This window comes from Suricata suricatta, chromosome 8, assembly GCF_006229205.1.
Source record: "Suricata suricatta isolate VVHF042 chromosome 8, meerkat_22Aug2017_6uvM2_HiC, whole genome shotgun sequence".
In the NCBI taxonomy this organism is placed as follows: domain Eukaryota; kingdom Metazoa; phylum Chordata; class Mammalia; order Carnivora; family Herpestidae; genus Suricata; species Suricata suricatta.
This window is the reverse complement of record NC_043707.1, coordinates 32,774,737-32,799,686: the sequence shown is the minus strand read 5'-3', so window position 1 is coordinate 32,799,686 and position 24,950 is coordinate 32,774,737. Positions and strand designations below refer to the sequence as shown.

General features: G+C 46.8%; 1 long non-coding RNA gene across 1 annotated transcript; it reads right to left on the bottom strand.

Annotated features, from left to right (window-relative positions):
• Positions 1 to 1,331: 1,331 nt before the first annotated feature.
• On the bottom strand, positions 1,332 to 18,439 carry LOC115298041. Its single transcript, XR_003911575.1, has 3 exons — positions 18,377 to 18,439; positions 1,639 to 1,818; positions 1,332 to 1,391 (listed from the first exon to the last, which is right to left on the bottom strand). It is a non-coding gene; the product is annotated as an uncharacterized LOC115298041 (long non-coding RNA).
• Positions 18,440 to 24,950: the final 6,511 nt, after the last annotated feature.

Here is a 24,950-nt window from a genome sequence, read left to right as displayed (position 1 = left end):
CGCATGCAGAAAATGCTAATTCTGTGGGCTGGCCCAGGGGGCCGACGACCGCACGCTCTGAATCTGTGATGAAGCCATCCCGCCTTTGATGGAGACAGAAGATGAAACGTGGCCACAGCGCATCCCGGGGAGATGGGGCCTGGCATGCAATATTTAAACGGCCCTTTCAAGAGAGGGAGCTACCCAGGCTCTTAACAGTGGTGTTCAAGAAAGTCAGACTCGATTTTTAGCCTCAGACTGATGTTTGAGTGCGCTTCGTGTTTTAAATACTCATTTCTGTGGCCTTGATGTTTTAATCCAACTCCTTTCAAGTTTTACAAGCCCAAAGTGCTGTCGTAGGTGCTTTGTTGGGAGACGGGGGTGAGAGGTAGGGACTTGTTCTATTCGAAAAGGGAATTCCACTGTCCCTCAGGTCAGTAAAGCTGGCGCCTTCCACGTGAAGACATGAGGTACCTAAGGCATTGTGTGCACGAAGCTCGAGCTATTTGTTGAAAAGTGTGGAGCTGATTCAGGGACTCTTGTCTGTTCTTCCTTGTTCTCTTCCCTCTTTGTTTCCGCTTTTTTATGAAGATATAACTTATGATAAAGTGGACAGATCTACACACACAGCTCAATGAGAGTGTGTGCATGTGCCCCGGGTAACCACCACCAGATCAGAATGTAGGGCATTCTGTCACCCCAGAGGGCCCCCCATGTTCCTTCCCATCCAGAACCCCGAAGGTAACCACTGTTCTCACCTCTGTTGCCTAAAATTTGTCTTCCCTGGTTTTAAACTTCACATAGATGAGGGGCGTCTAGATGGCTCAGTTGATTAAGTGTCTGACTTCAGCTCAGGTCATGATCTCACAGTTTGCAAGTTTGAGCCCCACATCGGGCTCTGTGCTGACAGCTCAGAGCCTGGAGCCTGCTTTGGATTCTGTGTCTCCCTCTCTCTCTGACCCTCCCCTGCCCACACTGTGTCTGTCTCTGAAAAATAAACAAACATTTAAAAAGTAAATAAACAAAACCTTTAATCTTCATATAAATGAAACCTTGCTTCACTCAACATGTTTCTAAATCCATCCATGATGTCACATGTCTCATTAGATGGGTTTTTTGGGTCTAATTCTTACATAATATCCCTTTGTGTGAATATGACGCAACTCGTTTTATCCATTCTACTCTCAGTGGGCATTTGAGTTGTTCTAGTTCGGATTATGTCTGAGTTCGCCCAGGCTGCCATAACAGTACCACACACTGGGCTGTTTACACAACATATATTTATTCTCTCATGGTTCTGAAGGCTGGAAGTCCAAGATGAAAGTCTCAGTAGGATTGATTTTTCCTGGGCTCCCTCTTCTGACTTGAAGATGGACTTGTCAAGGTGTTCATGCCATCCTGATGGTCTCTTCCTGTTCTTAGAAAGCCATCAGTCATACTGGATTAAGATCCCACCCTTTCCACCTTAGTTAACCTTAATTACCTCCTGAAAGACCCCTGTCTCAAAATATCTCCAAATACAGTCACACTGGGGAGTTAGTGCTTCAACTTATGAATTTGGGGCGAGGAGGGGGACACAGATCAGTCCATAATGGGCTGTTTAGAATTATGTTGCACGGATCTTCATGTACAGGTCTTTTCATGAACATAGGCACTCACTTGTAGTGGATGTACATCCAGGTGTGGAATCACTGGGTCCTACAGCATCAATGACTTCAGTCCATCCTGCTGAAATAAACTCTTTCCCAAAGCGGTATACCAGTTGACTCTCCCACCTGTTGGTGTGAAGTTTCTACTTGTTTGGCACCTGTGTAAGTATTTGATGGTCTTGTAGCCATCCTAATGGGGATGCAGAATAATTTTTTAATTAACTTTTTGTTTTTGAATAACTGTAGACCTACAAAAAAGTTGCAAAGATGCTACAGAGTTCCTGTATTCTCTTCACCAGCTTCCCTGAATGTTATCAACACCAGAAAAACCATACAAATACATATATACATAAATATTATTAACTTACTCATACTAAATCCTTTTTGAAAAAACTTTATTAAGTTTATTTATTTTTGAGAGAGTGGGGAGAGGCATAGAGAGAAGGGGTCAGAGGACCCAAAGTGGGCTCCTTGCCGACAGGAGGCAGTTTGAACTTACATACCATGAGATCATGATCTGAGCTGAAGTCAGACACTTAACTAACTAAGCCACCCAGGTGCCTTTTAACACTAAATCATTTACTAGTGTCATGAATTCTCCAGGTTGTCTAAAAGTCAGCTACAGGGGCGCCTGGGTGGCTCAGTCAGTTAAGCATCTGGCTTCAGCTCAGGTCATGATCTCGTGGTTCTTGGGTTCAAGCCCCACGTCAGGCTCTGTGCTGACAGCTAACTCAGAGCCTGGAGCCTGCTTCGGATTCTGTGTCTCCCTCTCTCTCTGACCCTCCCCTGCTCTCACTGTCTCTCTCTGTCTCTCAAAAATAAATAAAAAGCATAAAAAATTAAAAAAAAAATAAAAGTCAGGTACATTCTCTTCTGAAAAAACAAATACCCCCAACCTATTATACACAGTAACTAAATCTGCTCATATGCTTGCAAATGTTAATATTTTCAATGATATCAATGAATGATATGTCACTTGTTTAATGAAAATATCTAAATTACACAGGCACCTTAAAATGAGCTTAGGCCATACATTCATTTTAATGACTGGATTATTTGGAATTTTTTCAGGATAATGAAAGTCTTCATATTGCTCCTTATTGTGAGTAGAGAATTAATCAGTCTCTGCATGTATCAAACAAACTCTCTTTATTTAAAAATGTTTTTAATGTTTTTATTTATTTTTGAGAGAGACAGAGACAGAGCATGAGTAGGGGAGGGGCAGAAAGAGAGGAAGACACAGAATCCAAAGCAGGCTCCAGGCTCTGAGCTGTCAGCACAGAGCCCGACATGGTGCTCAAACTAACAAACTATGAGATCATGACCTGAGCATGAGTTGGATGTTTAACTGACTGAGCCAGCCAAGTGCCCCTGAAAAACTCTCTTTAAATCATCCAATTTTTTTTCTCTTTACCCCTAAAATCAGAAGAGAAAAATGAAACAAAATTATCAAATGCCTGTACGGGTATAGTTCACTCTTTAATTTTTTTAAATTGTGGTAAAATACACACCACAGAAAATCTACTATCTTAACCGTTTTGAAGGGTACAGTGCAGTCACATTAAATACATTCACACTGTCATACAACCAGTCTGCAAAACTCTTTTGTCTTGCAAAACTGAAACTCTGTACCCATTTGGAATAACCTTATTAAAGTATAAATCAGATATTCTCTTGCTTAGAGCCTTCTGAAGATTTTCCATTTCTCTTATGATTAAATCTAGGCTCCTAACGATCAGACCTGGCCGAATCATCCAAGGCCCTGGTCTTCTTGTTTCTTGGCCACATGCAGCCCTCCCGACTACTAAGGGCCTCTTCCGCATCCTCACATGGCTTGGTTCTTCCTTTTTCATTCTACTCACTGCCATCTGAAGTGATTGTGCTCCTTGAAGGATGTGTGGTCTGCTGTCTGCCCGCCCTACTGGATGCAAATGCCAGGGCTGCCTTCTCGGTTACTGAGTCCCAAGGGCCTAGCACTGGGCCTGAAACTAGTAGGTACTCAAGGAGGATTTGTTGAGTGAATATTCAAAGGTCTATGGTGACAAGAGAAGATGACAGAGTAGATGCTCTAGAGGAGCACACAATCCACTGAGGCAAATGTGCCCCATGACCTGCCCCCTTGCACCTGCAGGAGCACCAGCTGGGTAGGCATGAGAGGACATGAACGGTGGGTGGTGGCGTATTAGTACTGTTGGTGTCATGGGCTGAATTCACCCCATTCACAGGTTGAAATCTAGTCCCCCAGAATGTGACTATATTTGGAAGTAGAGTCTTTAAAGAGGCAATTCAAAGAAGCCAATGCTACCAGTGCCTTGGTTCTGGACTTTGAGCTTCCAGAACTGTGAGAAAATTTATTCTGTTGTTTAACAGAATGGTATGTAGCCCTGGTTAAGTCATACAATAGGGTTGACCTTCCCCCATGGAGGACCTGAGGGGCTTGTGACTTGTGGCTTGGTAGGGGCAGGTATGAGCTGGAGGAGAGAGGAGGGAGGCAGGACAGACTGGGCCTGCCAGGAGACCAGGACCCATGGGGACTGGAGAAGCTGGGGCTTTTGTTGCAGGGCCCAGCACACGGGGGCATGTGGCTTGAGGTGGAGATGCTTCAGCTCTGTGGCCAGAGCTGGAGGACCACGCTCACCTTCAGCGAGCTCCTCCATGGCCTGCGGGCCAGACCTGGCTGCCTGGGGACTTGGATCTCAGTTAGTTCCCCAAGCAATCAGCGGATCAGCCTCCTGGTGGTAGGATGGGATGCCTGGGCCATAGGGTGGCACCGATTTCCTAGACTTTTATAGACAGGTATGAAGGGTGCTTCTGATGGGCCAACAGGTGCCCAGTGACCCAAGTCATCACATGGCCCAGAGGCCGGTGATCGGACCCTCATTCCTCATGGCCTTTGTTACTTCTGTGTTTCATGGCATATTGAACCAGTTTCTCAGCCATTGGAGATTTAATCCATGGATTCTGTCCCTTTGTGTGTGCTGGCTACATCTTAATAGGAGAAGCCTCTTCTGGCAGCTACTTATCAATGGAGGTGACTGCATCTCAAAATAAAAGTTGTGTGTGTAATTTGCCATGGATTGCATGGCTGAGAATTTAACAAGATACAGGAATTTTGAAAAAATGCTTTTACTTATTTATTTTGAGAGAGAGAGGAGAGGGGAGGGGCAGAGAGAGAGAGAGAGAGAGGGAGAGAGAGAATCCCAAGCAGGCTTGGCACTGACGACATGGAGCCTGACATGGGGCTTGAACCCATGAATAGTGAGATCATGACCTGAGCTGAAACCAAGAGTGAGACACCTAACCAATCGAGCCATCCAGGCGCCCCAACAAGATTCAAGAAGTTTTAGAAATATGCTACCATGAGTGTGTCAGCTTTTCCAGAATAAGCTTAGCATACGGAACATCAACAAGCCAACCTTGTACCAAATACAAGCAAGTGTGGATCTTCTGTGTGGCTGGAACATTAATGCTGTTACAAAAAAGAACCATAAACCTTAAGAGCTGAGCTTCTTTTTCAAATGTAGTTTTTAAATCTCAAACCAAATGATATCTTAAGTAGACAGAGACTGATTTTCACATAATCCAGGGATCATCCGTCTCAGTGGCTCACAGACAAGCCCTCATTAGCTGTTCCACAATATACCAAAGTCGAGAGTTATCACTTACATTAAGCACTGCAAATGAAAGGAAAGACCTGATTTCCTTGGAATAGAATACTCCGTGTGCCACATCAAAATCACAGAAATAATTGGGTGTCAGAAATAAACAAATTACTGCTGCTGATGTCTGCCAATAAACAAATTACTTTCTACCAAACTGTGTTTGGGGGCATCTGGCTGACCCTTTAACACCAGGAAGAAGGGTTTCCCAACAATGAAAGCTTCAGGGCAATTTCATGTTGTGATTAGTGTTTCTTTCTCATGCCACCGCATGGTTCATCGTTGGGATTTGGGTTTCATATCAAGGCAGGAAATTAATCACATCATGTACAGGACTCCATGTAAAGAAATACTTCATGAGGTCCCATTTATTTCAAAAAGGAAAATGTAGTTAAGCGTTTAAATTAAATAAACGGATCGATGTCACAGCAATTCCTGGGGAATGATTTGTCACATGGCAAAGAGAATGCACTGAAGATATGAACAGCTGTTTCTCAGTTTAAAGTTTATAGTGTTTCAAAATTTAGGAAATGACTCTAGTGTTCTGGTTAGATTCAAATTTGCAAAATTAGCAGAACCAGCCCATAATACAGCATTCTGAATTATAAAGACATTTGGATATATTTACCAAAGTACAACATTTTGGCAAAATGGCCTAGTTGTCTGTAATGCAGTTAAAGCAGGCTTTGTTGTTAGAGTTCAGTTTTATGATAGTGATAATTTTCACTACCAAGATATCATTTATATACCAAATCCAAGCACATAGCTTTGCGTGGCAGTTGAAAAAAGAGCGAGGAATCACTGAATTTAATGCAACAGGATAATTATAGTATAAAACATAAGTTGCTTTATTCTGAGGTTGGTTCAAAACTAACATCAGTCATCTGAGGCCTAAGAATCTTTGAGAGCTCTCCCTGGAGAGTGTTTTTAAAAATAGTTTTTAATGTTTTATTTATTCTTGAGAGAGAGAGGACACAGAGCATGAGTGAGGGAGGGTCAGAGAGAGAGGGAGACACAGAATCCAAAGCAGGCTCCAGGCTCTGAGCTGTCAGCACAGAGCCCAATGCAGGGCTTGTGAACTGTGAGATCATAACCTGAGCCACCCAGGTGCCCTCCCCTCTCGGAGAGTGTTTGATATGCTGGTAAGTACGATCAAGCACACCCATACCCCATCTGAAGAACAGAAGCCCCAATCAAGGGGTTTCCCCACCAAACCCACCCCAGCTGATCCCTCTGGTTTGTGCTTTTTTCCCCCAAGGTCTTCACCAATTATCTGCTTTCTTATGAGAGGAATTTTGAGCCTCAGTGAGAAAAATCATTGCAATGATTGAAATAACTAATTATTTTGTAAGTTGGTTAATAAAAACAGGGACAAAAATCAAGCATTCATCCTGCCTTCTCTATATAAATGTTTTCTCAGAATAACCAAATAGTTAGGGGCATTTTTTCCTTTGTAGAAATCTAGCTAATATGCACAGAAGAGAACATAGATATTACAAATTAAGCAATGAGACGGTCTTAAAGAGAGGCCATCTGCCATAAAACATGTCCTACTGTCACTCATGAAGTGATCTTGCCAAAATCTCAGGCTGAATCTGACAAGTCTCTGGATTCACTTGATTAACTTAAATACAGGGGACAGGGGAACGGGTTACAGGACACCAGGGAGCTGTTATCAGCAAACTCCAGAATGGGGAATCCAACAGAACCAGCAGCTGAGTTTCTTCAACAAATAAATCAAGGGGGCGGGGGGGGGGGGATACAGAGAAAGATCCAAGGAGGGGAAATCTTCCACAATAAAAGAGACATTGGGTGATCCCATTGCAATGTGTAGACCCCATCTGGACCCTGATTCAAACAGCCTGGGAGCGGGGGAGCACCTGGGTGCTCAGTGGGTTAAGTGACCAACTTTGGTTCAGGTCATGATCTCATGATCTGTGAGTTCGAGCTCTACAGTGAGCTCTATGCTGTCAACACAGAGCCCACCTCAGATCCTCTGTCCCCCTCTCTCTGATTCTCTTTCTCTCAAAAATAAACATTAAAAGAAAACACCTTATCTGTTAGAGATTTGAAATTTTATCTGTTAGAGGTACTGAAACACTTACTGATGAAAGATGATGGCTGTAGTTTACTTCAAAACAGCCCAGTGTTGGGAGGGAGGGTTGGGGGAGAGCAGAGGTGGAACACGAGTGTAACTGAGCCCAAGCTTCTGCTCACAGGACAGGCCAGTAAGTCAAGAGGCAAGATGCTGGGGCAAGGAAAGCAACTTTATTCAGAAAGCCAGCAAACTGAGGATATGGTGGGCTCTTGTCCCAAACAATCAACTCCTCTCGCCATGAAATTCATGTCAGCAGAAAGGGGGATGGGTCATGGGCATTGGAGTCAAAAGGTGACTGACCTCTGTAGACTAGGGAGGAAGGTCACGCAACTTTCTTGTTCTCGGTCAGTTGACGTTGAGGTACAGGAAGCCGGTCAGGCCGTGCCTGTAAATCTTAAATATAACAGAGTCGTTTCTGTATGTGCTTCCTTGTCTCCTGGAGTGAGGTAGGTTTTGGGTAAAAAGCAGATTTTGCAAGTTTGAGCTGTAAGCAACATTCCTTCAACGAGTAATAAGCCAACGTGCAGGGCTAATCAGAAGTTCCTAAGCTAGAGGGGCACCTGGCTTTCAGATCCGGCTCAGGTCATGATCTCACGGTTCATGAGATCGAGCCCTTCATCGGACTCTGTGCTGAAAGTGCACAACCTGCTTCGGATTCTCTTTCTCTCTCTCTCTCTCTCCCTCTCTCTGCCCTTCCCCCCCCCCCCACTGCCTCTGTCTCTCAAAAACAACAACAACAACAAAGTTCCTAAGCTAATAGGTCACAGCAGCAAGAGAAACAGAAGCAACATGGAGTCAGAAGTGCTGTTTGGCCCTGCCACGGGAATGAGCGTGAGTTGACCATTTATGGAAGCTAAGGTGGGGGAGGGGCAGGTACTTGACATTTACTTTCTCTATTATTTGAATTTGAAATTTTCCTTAATAAAAAGATTTTTTTAAATTTAAGATACAGTGAAGTTCCCAAATTAGTAACGACTTTTTAACCAAGTTCCGAAGTTAATTTTTAATTGACTAAAATTTTGATTAACAAATAGATTTTCTTTCAGTGGAAAAAATGTGTCCTACCCCCACCTCTGTGATGATTTCTCAGGAATGCTGCTGCCCAGCCCCCTACGCCCAGGGTCCCTGTGCCTGCCATGGCAGGTCCCCTGATGCCTCAGCCTTTCTTAGGTACCACCCTCCTCAAACCTGCCCAGGGTCCCTGTGCCTGCCATGGCAGGTCCCCTGATGCCTCAGCCTTTCTTAGGTACCACCCTCCTCAAACCTCCTCAGTAGCTGCCAGTGATCGAAGGCCCTGCGCTTCCCTCCAGCCCCTCGGGGTGTCTCTGAGGCCAATTCCGTCCCTGGCTTCTGCAGCTTTAAGTAAAATTGTTCTTGGAGGTGTGGCTTAGAAAAGAATCTTGCATTTACTGAAGCTGTGGCCATAAAGGGACTGCTCGTAGGTCAGATTTCACCATTGCCCCTGCAGGCTCATCTACAGAAAAGCTTTGCTTTTTGCTGAAAGGCACACCCCTCTGGGCTGAGGGACCAGAGTGCCCGTGGGAGTTAGATATCTGTCCAGTTCATCAAACCCTTGGATTTGGTCCCCAGGAGTCAAGAGCGTGGCACTGCATTTGTGGGAAGGGTTTTCTGTAGGTGTTTGAAGAATGCCCCAAAGCGGAGGTCCTATGCCACCAGAGGCCTGAGAGGTGTCTGAGGACCCCTGCTCCTTGACCGTGCGTCTCAAGGAGGTCTAGGGTCATGAGCACTTCCTGGGATCTGAGGGGTCCTTCGCTGTCACCCTGGCCTGCATGTCTGGGGCAGCTGCTGCGGGAAGTGATCTGGACCCGGAGTCATCCTGCAGAGAGCAGGGAGGGAAAGCTGGCCCTGACACAGCATCTCTGAGCCTTAATTTTCTTGTCTGCAAAATGGGGAGAGAATAAGAGTACCTACTGTATGGGTTTCCTGAGGCCTCTATAACAAATGGCCACAGACTTGGGAGCTGAACACAACAGAACTTTATTCTCTTACCATTTTGGAGACTAGACATTCAAATCCATGTCCCTGGCCTAAAATCAGGGTGCTGGAAAGACTGAGCCCCCTCTGGAGGCTTTAGGGGAGGGTCCAGTTCTTGCCTCTTCTAGCCTCCAATGCTGCCTCCATTCCTTGGTTTATGGCTGCATCACTCTGTGGGCTCGTGGCTTCCTCCTCTTCTGTGCCAAACATCCTTCTGAATCTCTGTTATGAGGACACTTTGTGCAGCATGTTAGAAATGCACACTCATAAGGCTCACCTCCAGAGATTCTGATTCCTTAGACCCAGGGGCAGGAATCTGCATTATTTTTTAAATTATTTTTATTTATTTATTTATTATTGAGAGAGAGAGAGCAGGCTGGGAATGGGCAGAGAAAGGAGAGAGAGAAAGAGAAATCGTAAACAAGCTCCATGTCATCAGTGCAGAGCCCAATATGGGGCTTGAGCTCACCAACCACAGGATAATGACCTGAGCCAAAACCAAGAATTGGAGGCTTAATGGACTGAGCCTCCCCGCCGCCCCCTCCCCGGATGCCCCACGAATCTGCATTATTAATGCAGGTCAGGTGGGACTTGGTGAAGCTCTGTTCAGGGCTATCCAGGATCACACATCCGGACTTCAGCCGGGAATGTGGCTTGTGCCCCCTGCTATACAGCTGGGCCCCCAATCCTGGGTCGGACTTTTGGACAATCAGCCTTCGGGAACACATCCATCAAGACCTACATGCCCAGGGCCCCGCGTCTGCTGTTAGGGAGCAGGGATTCCCCAGAAGCAGACCCAGAGGGAAAGATGCAGCACCGGTGACATACTGGAGAGGTGTGCTCATTGCCGGGCCGTTCCAACAAATTCCCGCAGGTTTGGTAGTTGAATCTCTCGCAGTTCTGGAGGCCAGAAGTCAGGAATCAGGATCTCCGGGCCGAAATCATGGTATGGGCAGAGCTGCCTTCCCCCTGAAGGCTCCATGGGAGAACCCGTTCCTGTCCCTCCCAGCCTCAGGTGGCTGGCATCCCGTGGCTAATCTCAGCCCCTATCTTCACGTCACCTTCTCTTCTGCCCGCATCAAAGCTCCCTCTGCCTCCTGTATTTGAGGATGCTCGTGATTGTGTTTAGCACCCCTCCCGATATTCAGGATAATCCCCCACCTCAATATCCATGATCACAGTTCCCTAGACCCTTTGTCTTTACAGGAGAACGTCTATAGGTTTCCAGGGACCGGGTCCTGGTATCTCTGGGTGGTGACACCAGCCTGCTCTACTACCCTATAAAACAGGGGTGAACATTCTCAGGTTATACTATAAAGTGCTTAGAAACTGCACCCACAACCAGAAAGTTTGCAACCCTTAGTACCCCCGCGGTTCCATGGGGAACTGGAATCCGATACCTCAGCCTGGCCCAGAAGCCATGCTCTGAATCTCCCCCCGCACCTTCTTCCACCTGCTAGCTTGTGATCCCTGGAATCCTGATGGTGGCCCCTGGAACCCAGTCTGGGCAGCCCCCCGGGGACAAAAGGGCCATCTCATGTACAGCCACTTTGTAAGCAAGTAGCGCGGAGATAAGCAAGCAGGTGACAAAGCTTGTCAGTCAGAGTTTGTCCAAGTAAACTTTTTCTGAAGACCTGAAGCCTGTCCTTTTAAATGCCCACATATTTAGAGCTTTGTTTTTTTAAGCTGATTTATTTCTTTTGAGAGAGAGAGAGAGAGCACAAGAGGGGGAGAGGCAGAGAGAGAGGGAGAGAGAGGGAGAGAGAGAGACAGAGGGAGGGAGAGAGAGAGAGAGAGAGAGAGAGAGAGAGAATCCCAAGCAGGCTCTGCAATGTCAGCACTAAGCCCCATGCAGGGCTCGAACTCATAAACTGTGAAATCATGACCTGAGGCAAAACCAAGAGTCAGATGCTTAACTGACTGAGCCACCCCGGCACCCCTAAGTGTTTAGAGCTCTGATGAAAATGTTTCTGAAATGTATTACGTATTCCAACAGTGATTCAGGACGGGAGCTCAGGCTTTTGCAGCTAATGCAGTGATGGCCGCCACCTGATTCTTGCTGTGTGCACCTGTCATTGGACCAGCCCAAGAGGTGGAAAGACAGCGAGGTATCTGCTCCAGCCGGAAAACACTGGACTTCTGTTATACTCAGGTTCCGCTTTTTAATTTTTTCCAGTCTCCTTCCTCCTGCTTGGTAACTACTGTTTTCATCTGTAGCTGTCCCTCCTGTAGGCAGACACCCCCTCTCTCTTGTTTCCCCTCATTTTATTTTGACTCTTCTAGTAGCTGTGGGCTAGGAAGTGATACAACTGAACCTTGATAGCACTTTTTGCAAAACAAGAGTTAATGGCCCAGAGGTAAGAGCCTAGAGGAGGTCTCTGAGGACAATCATCTTATTATTACCATTATTTATTATTTATTTATGCTATAAATATATTTATTATTATACTTAATAATGATTATTATTATTTGCTTATGTACCTTCCTCCACCACCAAAAAGAAACACTTTGTAACCTCTCACCTATTTTTAGTGGGAGTCAAATTTTTTCATGCATTTAAATGGTTACAAAAGATAAAATGCGTTACAATTGTAAATATTAACATTGTAAAAAGAACACTATGACATCACTCTTTTAAATGTATCCAATGAAACCTAAATGAAGATACACGAACAAACTCTTTTCTTAATGGTCAAAAATTGTCTAACTTTTATGTCTCTCCTTGAACTCATATTTCCATTCCATTTCTCCCACTGAATTACAACCTCCTGTAATATATTTTTATGCTTGAAAGTATTTTATTAATCATCCTATCATAATTCAACAAAAAGTACAGAAGTTAAAATTACATTTTTTAATTACCTGTGACCGTAAAGGTCCAGAGTTAATTTTTTTTTCCTGGTTTGAACTAACAGTACAATCATGACCAACCAATTTATCAAAACCAATTCATGATGCACTTTTATAAATAATTATAAGCATAAAAATAAAATTTTGTTAGAACAACATCTCTTAATGAGTTGGATGAGGCTGTCTTTATTCTCTGTTAGTTCAGGAATCCATGGACGAGCATAACCCTTGCTGCAAAGACCCAGAATTTAGCACTGATTTTTCTCCTGTTTTTATTTTTTTAAATGTTTATTTATTTTTCACACACACACACACACACACACACACACACACACACACAGAGCAAGTGGGGGAGGGGCAGAGAGCGGAAACATGAAATTCGAAGCAGGCTCCAGGCTCTGAGCTGTCAGCACAGAGTCCGACATGGGGCTCGAACCCACAAACCATGAGATCATGACTTGAGCCGAAGTCAGACGCTTAACCCATTGAGCCACCCAGGCACCTCCAAACTGTGCCTCTTCGGTGGGTGATGTCAGGAAAGTTTCGGGGTGGGGGCACCTTAGTGCTCCTGATCTCCCCAGGTAGGTGCCCCCCAGTTCCCCATCTAAACCAGAGCCTGATGTTGGGCCTTGTGGGGTTACTGTTCTCGCCTGACTGTCCTTGTCTTCTTGTCTCTCTGTTTCTAAAACAGCAGGATTTAGAAAGCTTAACATTTGTTGAGTGTTCCCTCCTGAGCCATGAGCGATGTGATTTTTCAATCTTTTTCTTGTTTCTTTCTGTCTCTCTCTCTCCCCCAGCCCTTTGCCCACCTCCCTTCTTCCTTCTCTCCTATCTTTTATTTTTTCATTTTGAGATCAGATTTATCGAATCACAATTTACATACAATAAAATTCACTTCTCTGCTTGGACATTTCTATGAGTTTTCACAAACGCAGACAGCGTGTAACTCCCATACTCAAGATACAGAACATTTCCATTGTGCAAAAAACATAGACCTCCCGTGCACCCCACTGGAATCACCCACTCCCCTCCCCCACCCTGGCAGCCACAGACAGATGGACAGATGTGTCCTCCGTCCCTAGAGTTTTGTCTTTTCCAGACTGTCATATAGATAGACTCATACAGAATGTTGCCTTTCAGTTCTGGCTTCCCTCAGCATACCAGACACGTGACTTCCGTATGAACTACTGGGTGTTGGTTCAGTCTCCCGCTGAGGACGCCTGGGTTGCTTCCAGTTTGGGGGCAATTAGGATAGATTTGCAGGGGACATCAGGACATCAGAGCACAGGTCTCCATGTGAACATGCGCTTTCATTTCTCTTGGATCAATGCCCAGGATCGGGAAGGCTGGGTCAAATGCTAAGTACTCTTAACTCACTGGTTCTCAACTGGGGGAGACCTTGTCCCTCAGGGGACATTTGGCAACACTGAGACCATCTTTGGTGGTCACTCTGTGGGTGCAGACAACAGGCCCCACGGCAGAGCACTTCATGGCTCAAATGTCCGCAGGGCTCAGGGCCTCCACTTTTTAAGAAACTGCCAAGCTGTCCTCTAGGGTGGCCGAGCCGACACTGACTGAGTGTTGTTGTTCTGCATCCTCGCTGGCATTTGATGCTGTCAGCCTCTCCTTTTTAAAATAGTTTTTATTTTAGGGGCGCCTGGGTGGCTCAGTGGGTTAAGTGCTTGACCTCGGCTCAGGTCATGATCTCTCAGTTCATGGGTTTAAGCCCTGCATTGGAGGCTGTCCTGACAGCTCAGAGCCTGGAGCCCGCTTCAGGTTCTGTGCCTCTCTCTTTGACCCTCCTCAACTCACACTCTCTCTGTTTCTCTCAAAAATAAATAAACATTTTAAAAAATTGGGGGGGGCGCCTTGGTGGCTCAGTCGATTAAGCGTCCAACTTCAGCTCAGGTCGTGATCCAGCAGTTGGTGGGTTCGTGGCCTGCATTGGGCTCTGTGCTGACAGCTCAGAGCCTGGAGCCTGCTCCAGATTCTGTGTCTCTCTCTCTGATCCTCCCCTGCTCTCTCTCTCACTCTCTCTCTCTCTCTCTCTCTCAGAAATAAATAAAACATTAAATTTTTTTTAATTTTTTAAAAATATGTCTTATTTTAGCCATTCTAATAGGTGGGTGATCATGTCTCCTTGTGGTTTTAATTTGCATTTCCCCGACAACTAATGATGCTGAGCAGTTTTTTAGGTGCTTGTTGCCTACCCACGCACAGGTGACCCTTGCATGATGCAGGGGTTAGGGCTGCCGACCCTCAACCCCTCTCCCTTAGCTGAAAATCCACATATAACTTTTGATTCTTCCCAAATCTAACTATAAATAGCCTACTGCTGACTGGAAGCCTTATGGATAACATAAACAGTCAATTAACACATCTTTTGTATGTTGTATTATATACTGTATTCTTACAATGAAGTAAGCTTGGGAAAAGAAAATGTTATTAAAATCATAGGGAAGAAAAAGATACATTTACAGAATGTACTGTATTTATTGGGAAAAAATCTGCCCGTAAGTGGATTCATTCGAACCCGTGTTGCTCAAGGGCTGATTGTACTGACTTGGTGGTCTGCCCAAATCTTTTGCCCATTTTTAAATGAAATTATTTCTATTCTTTAGTATAGATGTTTCTTATTTTTTCCCTATTTGAAGCCTCATAATAATCCTGTGAAGTGGATTTGATAACTCACATTTACACATAAGGAAATAGAGACTCTGAGGTGTCATATGACACATGGGAGACCCCAGGGATCTCTGACTCTTTCCCCCCACCCAGGCATGTTCGGTGACACAGCCCCCACGCTCCAAGCCATACAGAGCATCCAACCACTTTCCTCCCTCCCTCCCTCCTTTCCTCTCATCCGTCCTCTCTCCTTTCTCTCTCCTTTCCTCCATCCCTTCCCTCCCTCCATCCCTTCCTCCTGCCCTTCTTTCCTCCCTCCCCTTCCTTCTTCTCCCCTTCCTTCCCTCTTTCCTTCCCTTCTTCCTTCCTTCCTCTCTCCCTCACTCCCTTCCCTCCCCCTCCCTTCCTTCCTTCCTTCTTGCTCTGTCCCTCATTCTGTCTTTTCCCCTCTCCTTTGGCAGCCAAGTGCTCCTTGAATGAACAAGAAGGAGGCTAAACCAATTCTTTTAAGGAAACAAATTCTGTGTACTTCTTGATGAATGCTGGCCTACTTAGCTCAAGGGAAGAATTTGAGAACAGAAATTTCTTTGCTTTTTCCTGGCCAGAACTCATGCTGAGATGGGGGAGGGGGTTAGATTATTATTTTGACAGAGCCAAGAATTATTTGGATGAAAAATGGATCCCCACTTGAGCGGGAAAGAGTTCTCATGGCAAGAACAGAGGGGTGAGGTTACTGATGGCCTGATATACTAAGACTCCAAATTAATAGCTTAGCTCCCACTTTCTTGCAAACCTGAGATACTGGTCGTCTTTCCTTGGCTGTGACTTAATAATTGTAACCTGTGTTCCAAGGAAGGCCGTGTTCTTCTCTAAATGAGCAACATAAAAAGCCAGTTTCCAAATATGTGCAGCGTGAGACACATTTGGTAGAGTTAGCATCAGAATCTCATCAACAACAAAAGAGAGGAAGTAACACTTGGGGAGGCTGCCCGTTCGAATGATCCAGTAAATTCTCCCAAAGAAGCACCAGGGTCCCCAGTGTTGCTGCTCACATGCTGGGATGCCCCTCTGCCAGTGCCCATGACCCTGGCCGCTCCCTGGAAGAAGCAGGAGGACACCAGTGTGCAGCCCATCATGTGGCCAGGCTCGTGGGCAGAGTGGGCTCACTGCACGTTGGAAGCCCCCAGATCTCTGGCTGCTCCTTCATATCCTCTCCCAAATGTCTCAGCTTGTGAGGGCTCTCTGATGTCCTTTTCCTTCCCGACACCAAAAATGTGATGTCCTCTCCAGCACTATCCAGTTCTCCAACTCTCCACACAACAATGGGATGTCCTGCAATCCAGCCTTATTGTGACACTAAGTCCCCGGGTGGCACAGAGCCCACATGTTAAGGACTCAGCCCCGCAGGACTGCCCCCGCTACTAAAGACACCAGTCACAAGTCCCAGGGGCCACCTGCACTTGTGGTTGACCGGCTGTCAATTCAGGGGTGCCCACACCTTTTCCTCAGGTTTGATAATTCATTAGAACAACTCACAGAACTTAGGAAAACACTTTGCTCACGTTTACTGGGTTTATGATAAAGGATACAACTCCAGACGGATCAGGGGAAGAGGTGAGGTGTGGGGGGAGGGGTACAGGTCTGCCATGTGCTCTCCGGGCTCATGGCTCCCCCACTGAGTCCATGTGTTCACCAGCCCGAGAGCTGATGTATTTTTATAACCCCAGCACCCCTCCCTCCCCAGAGGCTGGGGGAAGGGCAGTGAGGCTGAAAGTTCTCCCCTTCTTCATTTTTTAATATACTTTTTATTTCATTTTTACGTTTTATGTTTATTTTTGAGAGATAGAGAGAACAGGGGAGGGGCAGAGAGAGGGGGACAGAGGATCTGAAGTAGGCTTTGGGATGTCAGCATAGAGCCTGACAAGGGGCTCCAACTCACAAACCATGAGATCATGACGTGAGCCGAAATCATGGGCCAGACTGAGCCACCCAGGTGCCCCATTAAAGTCCACACGCTCTGATCCCTTGTTTAGTCTTTCTGGGACCAGCCCCCTGAAGCTCTCTAGGGCCCATGCAGAGTGACCCTGTTAGTATAAATTCAGGTGTGGTGGAGAATGGTGATGAGGGGCCTGAGAGTGGGCTGGAGGCAGGGGTGAGTCGGGGTGGGGTGCAGACATGAGCTGGGGGGGCCTGAAGGTGGGTGGCACCAAAAGTAAAAAAAAAAGTGGGAAGAGGGAGAGACTGGCAGGAAAGAGGCTGGGATCAGGCAGGCAGTTAGCACACAGGACACACGGGTGCCCTGTGCACTACTCCAGTTGGCCAGCCCTACCCCCCACGTGTCCTGCTCTGGCAGCACCAGAAGGTTCACGCACATTAGAGGGAACGAGGCCCGGCTTTACCAAGGCCTGAGGGAGGCGTGGCACCAGGGGTCAGGAAAGTCGATCAATCCACAATTCTGTCCATCCAGCTGCCGCCAGAGACAATTAGAATTTGCTCCAGGGGCTCCTGCTGATCCCAGGGAAGAGACCATGAATTAGAAGCCATAGCATAAAGGGTGCCCGGGGCAGGGCTCAGTCAGCTGAGCATCCTACTCTTGATTTCGGCTCAGGTCACGATCTCACGGTTGTGGGATCGAGCCCCGTGTTGGACTCTGCACTGAGTGTGGAACCTGCTTGGGATTCACTTTTTCTGCCCCTCCCTACTCTCTCTTTCTCTCTTTCTCAAAAAAAAAAAAAAAAAAAAGCTAGTGCATAAGGGCAAATGTGAGCACCACCCCCTTGAAGGCCAGCCTGCCCCAGGCCATGGGACTCACAGAATTCACAGCTGCCCCCTTCCCTAGATCCATAGCCAGATCTACCAATGGCTCAGAGGCAGATACTACCCCTCCCCACTTACTGTGCCACTTGGAACCTCTGGGCTCTAACGTTGACCCCAATAAAGGCTGAGGCCCCGGGGGGTCCTGCCAGCTACCAGGTAACAGGTAGACGAGGCCCACATGAGTCTCCAGGAGTCATGATGAGCATGTGCCAAGCCCCTGTAGCCACGGAGGTTCCTGGGGAGCCAGAGCCTGGAGATACCATGACTCATTAGCTATTATTTTTAGTTTTATGCCACAGAAGATGTGCAGGAACGAGATCAGCTTAAATGTCTTGCTATAAAAAGGATGATGGATGGGGGGTGGTGGAAAAGACAGAAAGCCAGACGGACATGGACAGACAGAGACCAAGGGGAAGAAAATGAGAAATACACCAAGATGTTAGAAAGAGTTTTCCCTAACTGGCAAGATTAGGAATAATCTTAAAATATTTCTATAAAGAATTTATATTATTTTTATAATAAAAAATACATGTCAGATAAATGCACAAGGCGTGAGAAGGCCTGGAAAACTGTTCTAGAACCGACATTGCGCACGCCTTCCGCCTGGTCACTGGCCTTGCTGGCGATGAAGACCTCTCCCAGGGATTTGAAAAAAGTTCTGGAAACAGCATGAGCTGCACATGAAACTAAAACGGATTTCTCACCTCCTGGAGTTCACCCTGGGTAGTCCCGTCTCCATGGACAGGGCTGGTCCATGTAACCAAGAGGATATTGCAGAAATGAGTGAGTGTGACTTTAGAGTCGAAGTCATAAGGGACATTGTAGCTTCACCTTGTGCATCTTAGAGCTCTCACCGTAGCCAAAGCCAGCCACCGTGTGATCAGGATGCTCCAACAGCCCTGTGGAGAACTGAGGCCTCCTGTCAACAGCCAGCACCAACTTGGCAGTCACATGGGTGAACCACATGGAAGGGGTCCTCCTGCCCCAGTCAAGCCTTCAGATGATGGCAGGCCTGGCTGGTCACCTGACTGCAATGCCATGAGGGACTGGGAGCCAGAACCACCCAGCCTAGCTCCTCTGGAATCCCAGAGCTACAGAAACCATGGGATCAGAAGTGTTTCCTTTATTCTTCTAAGCCAGTAAGCTTGAGGTAATAGATAACACAAATGGTGACTTTATTTTTTTTAATGTATATTTATTTTTGAGAGAGAGAGAGAGCATGAACAGGGAAGGGACAGAGAGAGAGAGGGAGACACAGAATCTGAAGCAGGCTCAGGCTCTGAGGTTTCAGCACAGAGCCTGACATGGGGCTTGAACTCACAAACTGCGAGATCATGACCTGAGCCAAAGTTGGATGCTTAACCAACTGAGTCACCCAGATGTGCCTATTCTTTTTTTTTTATGTGGCCCATATTCTATTTCTATTTGGGTGGCACTTTCCTGGAATCTTCTCTGCTATTTTCACCAGAATCATTTCCTGAGTACCCTTAAGCTGAAGAGGAACTTCTCTTGGAAACTCAGCCTGGACAATCCTAATTCATCTGGAGGCTTATCAACATCCTTGACCTCCAAAAGAGAAAAGCATGGAGGTGAAATATTTGTAAAATATGTCTCATTTTTGGCCTATCTACCCATCACTCCCTTCCATGGGAATGGAGAGACTCATGTCTTCCAGCACTTTCTTTCTGGTCTGTCTTTCTCTCCCCTCTTGCTCTGCCCTTAGGTGGCTTCTCTTCTCTGCCACGTCTAGCAACCCACAGGTGGGTCCTCGGACACCTGAAGGGTGTTAGGAAGAAGGGGAGACCTGGAAGGTGCAGCCAGCAACCTAGGATAGAAACCGCTGGATGCAGGTTTCAGCTCCAAGAGAAAGAAATGCATGGCCTGCCACAGCCACAGCACGTGAGACAGACCTCCTCGGGAGTCTGAGCAGAGGCCAGATGACCAGCACCGGGGTTACCGTGCAGCACAGGCTCTCAATCTGTCATCTGCAACAGAAAAGCCCAGAAAATACCTTCAAAGAGCAGATTCCCAGGGATCCACGCCCCTAGAGTCATCAGCCTTGAGGTGGGACCCTGAAGTCTGAATTTTTACAAGGGGATCAAAGGGCCACATTTTGAGAAGAGGAAACCCCTCTGCTGAATGGGAGCAACTCTAGTAGGCTGTAGGGCTGGGTGCTAATTTGGTGTTTGTTGACTGACCACATGAACAAAGAAATAATGAGTGACTTTGAAGACATTAATACTCCTCCAGCCTCCACTCATCTTGGGTGAGGAGGCAACAGCTGTCAGAAAGGAGCCTTTACCTCAGTGATGACCCTCTGAAGTCCTCGGGGGCCTGACAAGCTTGCTATCTTCAACAATGTTATTTTTAAACTCTGGGATAATGTGACCTTGGGACAGAACCCTTCCGGCTCTAGTACCCTCAGCATTCTCAGATGAGCCCTGGGTCTGAGTTAGTGAGAACAAACAGGCTGCTTTACCTCCATGGGCCATGTGAGTGTTACTCCGCTCAGGCCGCCGTAACAGAATACCACAGACTGGGCGGCTCGAACACCTGAAATTAAGTTTTCTCACAGCTCTGGAGGCTGGAAGTTTGAGGTCAAGGTATTGGCAGGGCGGGTGTCTCCTGAGGCCTCTCTCCTTGGCATGTGGATGATTCCCTTCTCTCCATGTCCTTGGTGGTCTTCCGTCCACGTGTCTGAGTCCTAGTCTCATCTTTTTTTTTTTAAATTAAAAACCTTTTACTGTTTATTTTTGAGAGAGAGAGAGAGAGAGAGAGAGAGAGAGAGAGGCAGAGTGTGAGCAGGGGAGGGACAGACAGAGAAGGAGACACAGAATCCAAAGCAGGCTCCAGGCTCTGAGCTGTCAGCACAGAGCCCGACATGGGGCTCAAAGTCAGGGACCATGAGATCATGATCTGAGCTGAAGTGAGAAGCTTAACTGACTGAGCCACCCAGGCTCCCCTCTTCTTTTTTATTTTATTTTATTTTTTTATTTTGAGAGTGACTCCAAGAGGGAGAGAGAGAGAAGGGCAGAGAGGGAGAGAGTAGGAGAGGGCCAAAGAGGGAGGGAGAGAGAGAATCCCAAGCAGGTTTTTGGGATCATGCCCTGAGCCAAAATCAAGAGTTCAATGCTCAGCCAACTAAGTCACCCAGGCACCCCTGCTAATCTCTTCTTATAAGGACACTGGTCCTCTTGGATGGGGATCTACCCTACTGACCTCATTTTAACTTAATTCCCTCTTCAAAGACCTCATCTCCAAATACAGTCACACTCTGAGCTCCCAGATGTTAGGACTTCAACATATGAATTGGGAAGGAGGCCCAGTTCAGCCTGTGACCGTTTGCAATCAGAAATGTCTGATTTCCAAAGACTGGTAGGTCCCCATTTATTGGAATGGAGCCCAAACCCCAAAACCCGCAGAGGTCAGGGCTCCTGTGGACTCCTAGAACTCACCAAAAAAAGTGAAACAGAGTCATTTTCATATGTTCTGAAAATGGCGTGGTCATAATGGTGGGTGCATTTCTGTGGTCTAAGAGGTGGCATATGGGATCATTTCCTTAGTCACCACACAGCAAGGGCCCTGTCCTGCCTTCCCACCCCACGGAGACCCTTCCTGACATGACCCCCTCTCTGGGCACAGCCTCCCTGTCCCTGATCTTTGTCACTCTCTTCTCACACTTGGGCTTGGAGAGGTTGAGTCACTGAAGGAGCTTGACAAAATGGCTCACAAAAGTGTTTTTATTTTAATAATTATCAGCCCCAGATGCTTCCCCAGTGAGGCTCCTCACTTGAGCCGTGATAAACACAGCAACCGGAAAGTCACTTGATTAAACCATAAATGTTTGCCACAAATCACAACTAAATTAGCCCTCGGTGGAAGATACACAGAAGCCCGGCCTGCTGCTTCCATTCCGTGAGGCAGGGAAAGGTAACAACACGCTTTGAACACTGTCTCATTAAGCTTTAAAAATCCCCAGTGCCTGCGGGTTTGGGCGTGCGTGACATAAATGCACATGTGCAGGCACGTGTGTGTCAAGGATGTTGAGAGCAGAAGGGACAGGAACAGAAGCTGTCTTTGTTGCCAGCCCAGGCACACGGGTCCCTGCCTCCGCCCACCTGTCCATCCTGCTGCCGAGCAGAGAGCCGACAGCGCGGGACCAGCCCTGCCCCAGGGGGCCCCATCTCCCTCCACTGTAATGCCCACATCTGAGCAATGACCATCCAGGGACCCAACGCTGCAACAACTAAGCCGGGAGCCCCTTTCCAACGTGTTCTTGAGAATCCCTGCTTCTTTCCCTTGGACTCCATTTTTTCAACTGTAAAGTGGAGGAAATGGGGTCAATTAGTGGTTTTCAAACCATACCCCATGGAACCCTAACAGAGACACATCAGAGAGCCTGGTGATGATCCGGGGCAGTCTGAGTGGGCAGGCTCCAAGCTCCCCACTTCACTTCCTCCTGGACAATTCTACCTTTACCTGTTTTGTATGTTGCGGTCCTGGACGGGACTTTTTTTTAAGGGGTCTGAAACCAAAAACTATTTGAAATACACTTGACCTAACAGCCTCTAGGGAGGTTTCTGATTCTAGGCTTTGTGAGATTGTGATTCATTCATGTGATTCTGGGGACCAGAACAGACTTTTGGTAGGGAGGGTTTATTCCCATGCTGCTGGTCAGTGGATGGTCACCTCCACAGCAGGCTGGTGGTAGGGTCTTGTGACTCTACCTGGTATCATGATTAGCCCAGCACTTGCTGCTTGTTACTATGACTGATGTCTCTTATGTCCCCCGGAGAGCCTGACTATGGTAAGTCAGAGAAATAAGGGTGCATCTGTGACACAAATACCCATTCCTGTGCCTGTGGCAGGCATCACCAATCACCACACTTTCCTGCTGAGCCCAGATTGAGGCTCAGTATCCTATTCATTCCATTGTTCCAGAATGCCCCACCAATTGATATGCAACAGCATGTAAGATGCAACCTATTTGCCATGATTTACTCCTTCCCTTCTTGATAGAAAAGTCCCTGAAAACGTGGGAACAGGCTTTGTTGTGGCTTGTACATGATGCTCTCCAAAGGGAGCTTGGGGAAAGTCTTCTGTGTCCGTGGTGGCCCATATCCAAGATGGCCCTGATGGTTCTCTCGTCCTGTGTGGTTCCCCTCCCATGCTGAACACAGCTGACCTGCATAATCAGTGGGAGATTGTGGAAATGACAGCATGACTTCAGACTTTAGATTATGTAAGGCCTTGTGGCTTCTGCCTTGTTCTTTCTTGATCACTCACCCTGGAAGAAACCAGCCACCATGTTGTGAGGTGGTGCCCTGTGGGGAGGCCCACATGCCACCAGAAGCTGACACTTGACTTGCCAGCCATGTGAGTGAGCAGATTTTCCTGTCCTGGTCAAGCCTTCAGATGATGACAGCACTGAAAACCATCTTGAATGGACCTTGTTAGTGACCCCCCTCCCCCAGATAAGCTGCGCTCCCATTTCTGACCCACAGAAATTGTGTGAGATGATAAATGTTTACTGTTTTAGGATGCCAAGACTCTGGGGTAATTTGTTATGCAGCCATAGATAGCTGTTACAGTATCTGAATCCACACGTTCCTGGGGCAGGGGTGGGGGGCACTCCAGCACAAGGAGAGGTACCGTGGTGATGCCATAAGTACTGATGGATTGTCACAGAGCTCTGTAAATAGAAGATAATTTGACCCCAAACAAGGTGGAATGTTAGTCAGGAAACAGAGTGGGAGTTTCCTTGGCGTGGCTCTGACTCGCCCGGTGATTACTCGCTATGGTTTCCTTCTCCTTCCATCGCTGCTTGTATAAGCACACGTCTGACTGTATTCACAAATCAAAACCAGAAAGCCTCAGATCTCTCCCGCCCTGAAGAACTTATTATCTAAAACCACAACCAGGAGGCCTAAATAAAGGGAAAAGAAGGAACAAAAGGAAGAAAAACGAACGTTTGGTCTCCCACTGCCCTTTCTCTTTTTATTAAAATACTTGTCCATCATGGTTATGAATCTTGAACCCTAATGAGTCACCAGCATGGCTGGTGTTTATTGCTGTGATGTGAGGTCTTTTTTCATTATTTGTTTGGACAGAAGCTAAGTTATGGATTTACTGCTTTCCTCGTGACCGGTCTTAAAATGCGTGATTTAAGCTGCCAGAATGCAAATAACTCCAGATACCCTTGTAAATGGAGACACCAAGGAGCTTTTTATTGTTGGAAAGAAAATAGTGGATAACCAGTAATGCTGATAACAGTACAATGATCTCTGTATCCATTAAAGAAAATAAAAAAAGAAAAGAAACACCAAAAGAAGGAGGAAAAGAGGAGAGAGAGAAGTGTTAACAGCTAAATTTCTGGCAAAACTTCACTATAAAATCCACAGAACCAGCCTCCTCTCCATCAGTGGTCTGTGAAGTTTAATGCCCACTTTCCTGGCCTGTGGAACGTCTTCCCCACCAGCCGACCTACAAATACCTTACATAGAGAGAGAGAGAGGATCCATGACCACACAGTAGGTCCAATCTGTGGATTCTCTGCTGCATATCAGGGACGCTCAGTGCCCAGCTGCCAGCACGGGTGCCCAGTAAGCACAGCTGCTCAGCAAATGTTTGTCAAGTGACCGAGTGAATGAAAGATGTGTCCTGTGTCTTTAACCGGCGCTTGTGACTACGATCACAGTGCAGTCCTGCCTGAGCCTGGCAAGTGAGATATTATTCCCATTTTACAGACGAGGTTATAAGGCAGGGCTGAAGCTCCAGGGCGTTGTGGTGAGGAGAAGTGGGCTCAGTCAACCTGCAGCCACTTAGTACACCCTGCAATCAACAGGCATCCTATAGTGATGCCTTCTCAGCCACAGGATGCAGATTCCAGACACTGGCTGTAACTTCAGAATATTCCGTTCCCTTCCTCTGAGAATAGCATCTTTCATGTTTGGACGCTGGGAAGGAAGGGAGAAGGCAGCGCGAGCTAAATCTTCTTCCAAAGTGTCGGCCTTGCCTCCTGTTTCTTGTCTCTGCTCCATGCCCCTTAGCAGAGCTGTTCTTAACCTGATAGCACACTGGACTTACCTGGGGAGCTTTAAAAAATACCACTGCCCCACCCTGCCGCAGAAAGTCCATAACTCAAAAGCACACCAGGACTGAGAACAGCCGCCCCAGGGAGAGATGCTCACCTTTTAGGAAGAACATTCCAGCTTCATGACCCCCAGGAAATACCGCCGCCTTGATGTTGGAGGTCTTGGACTTCGGTTCTGGAATCTG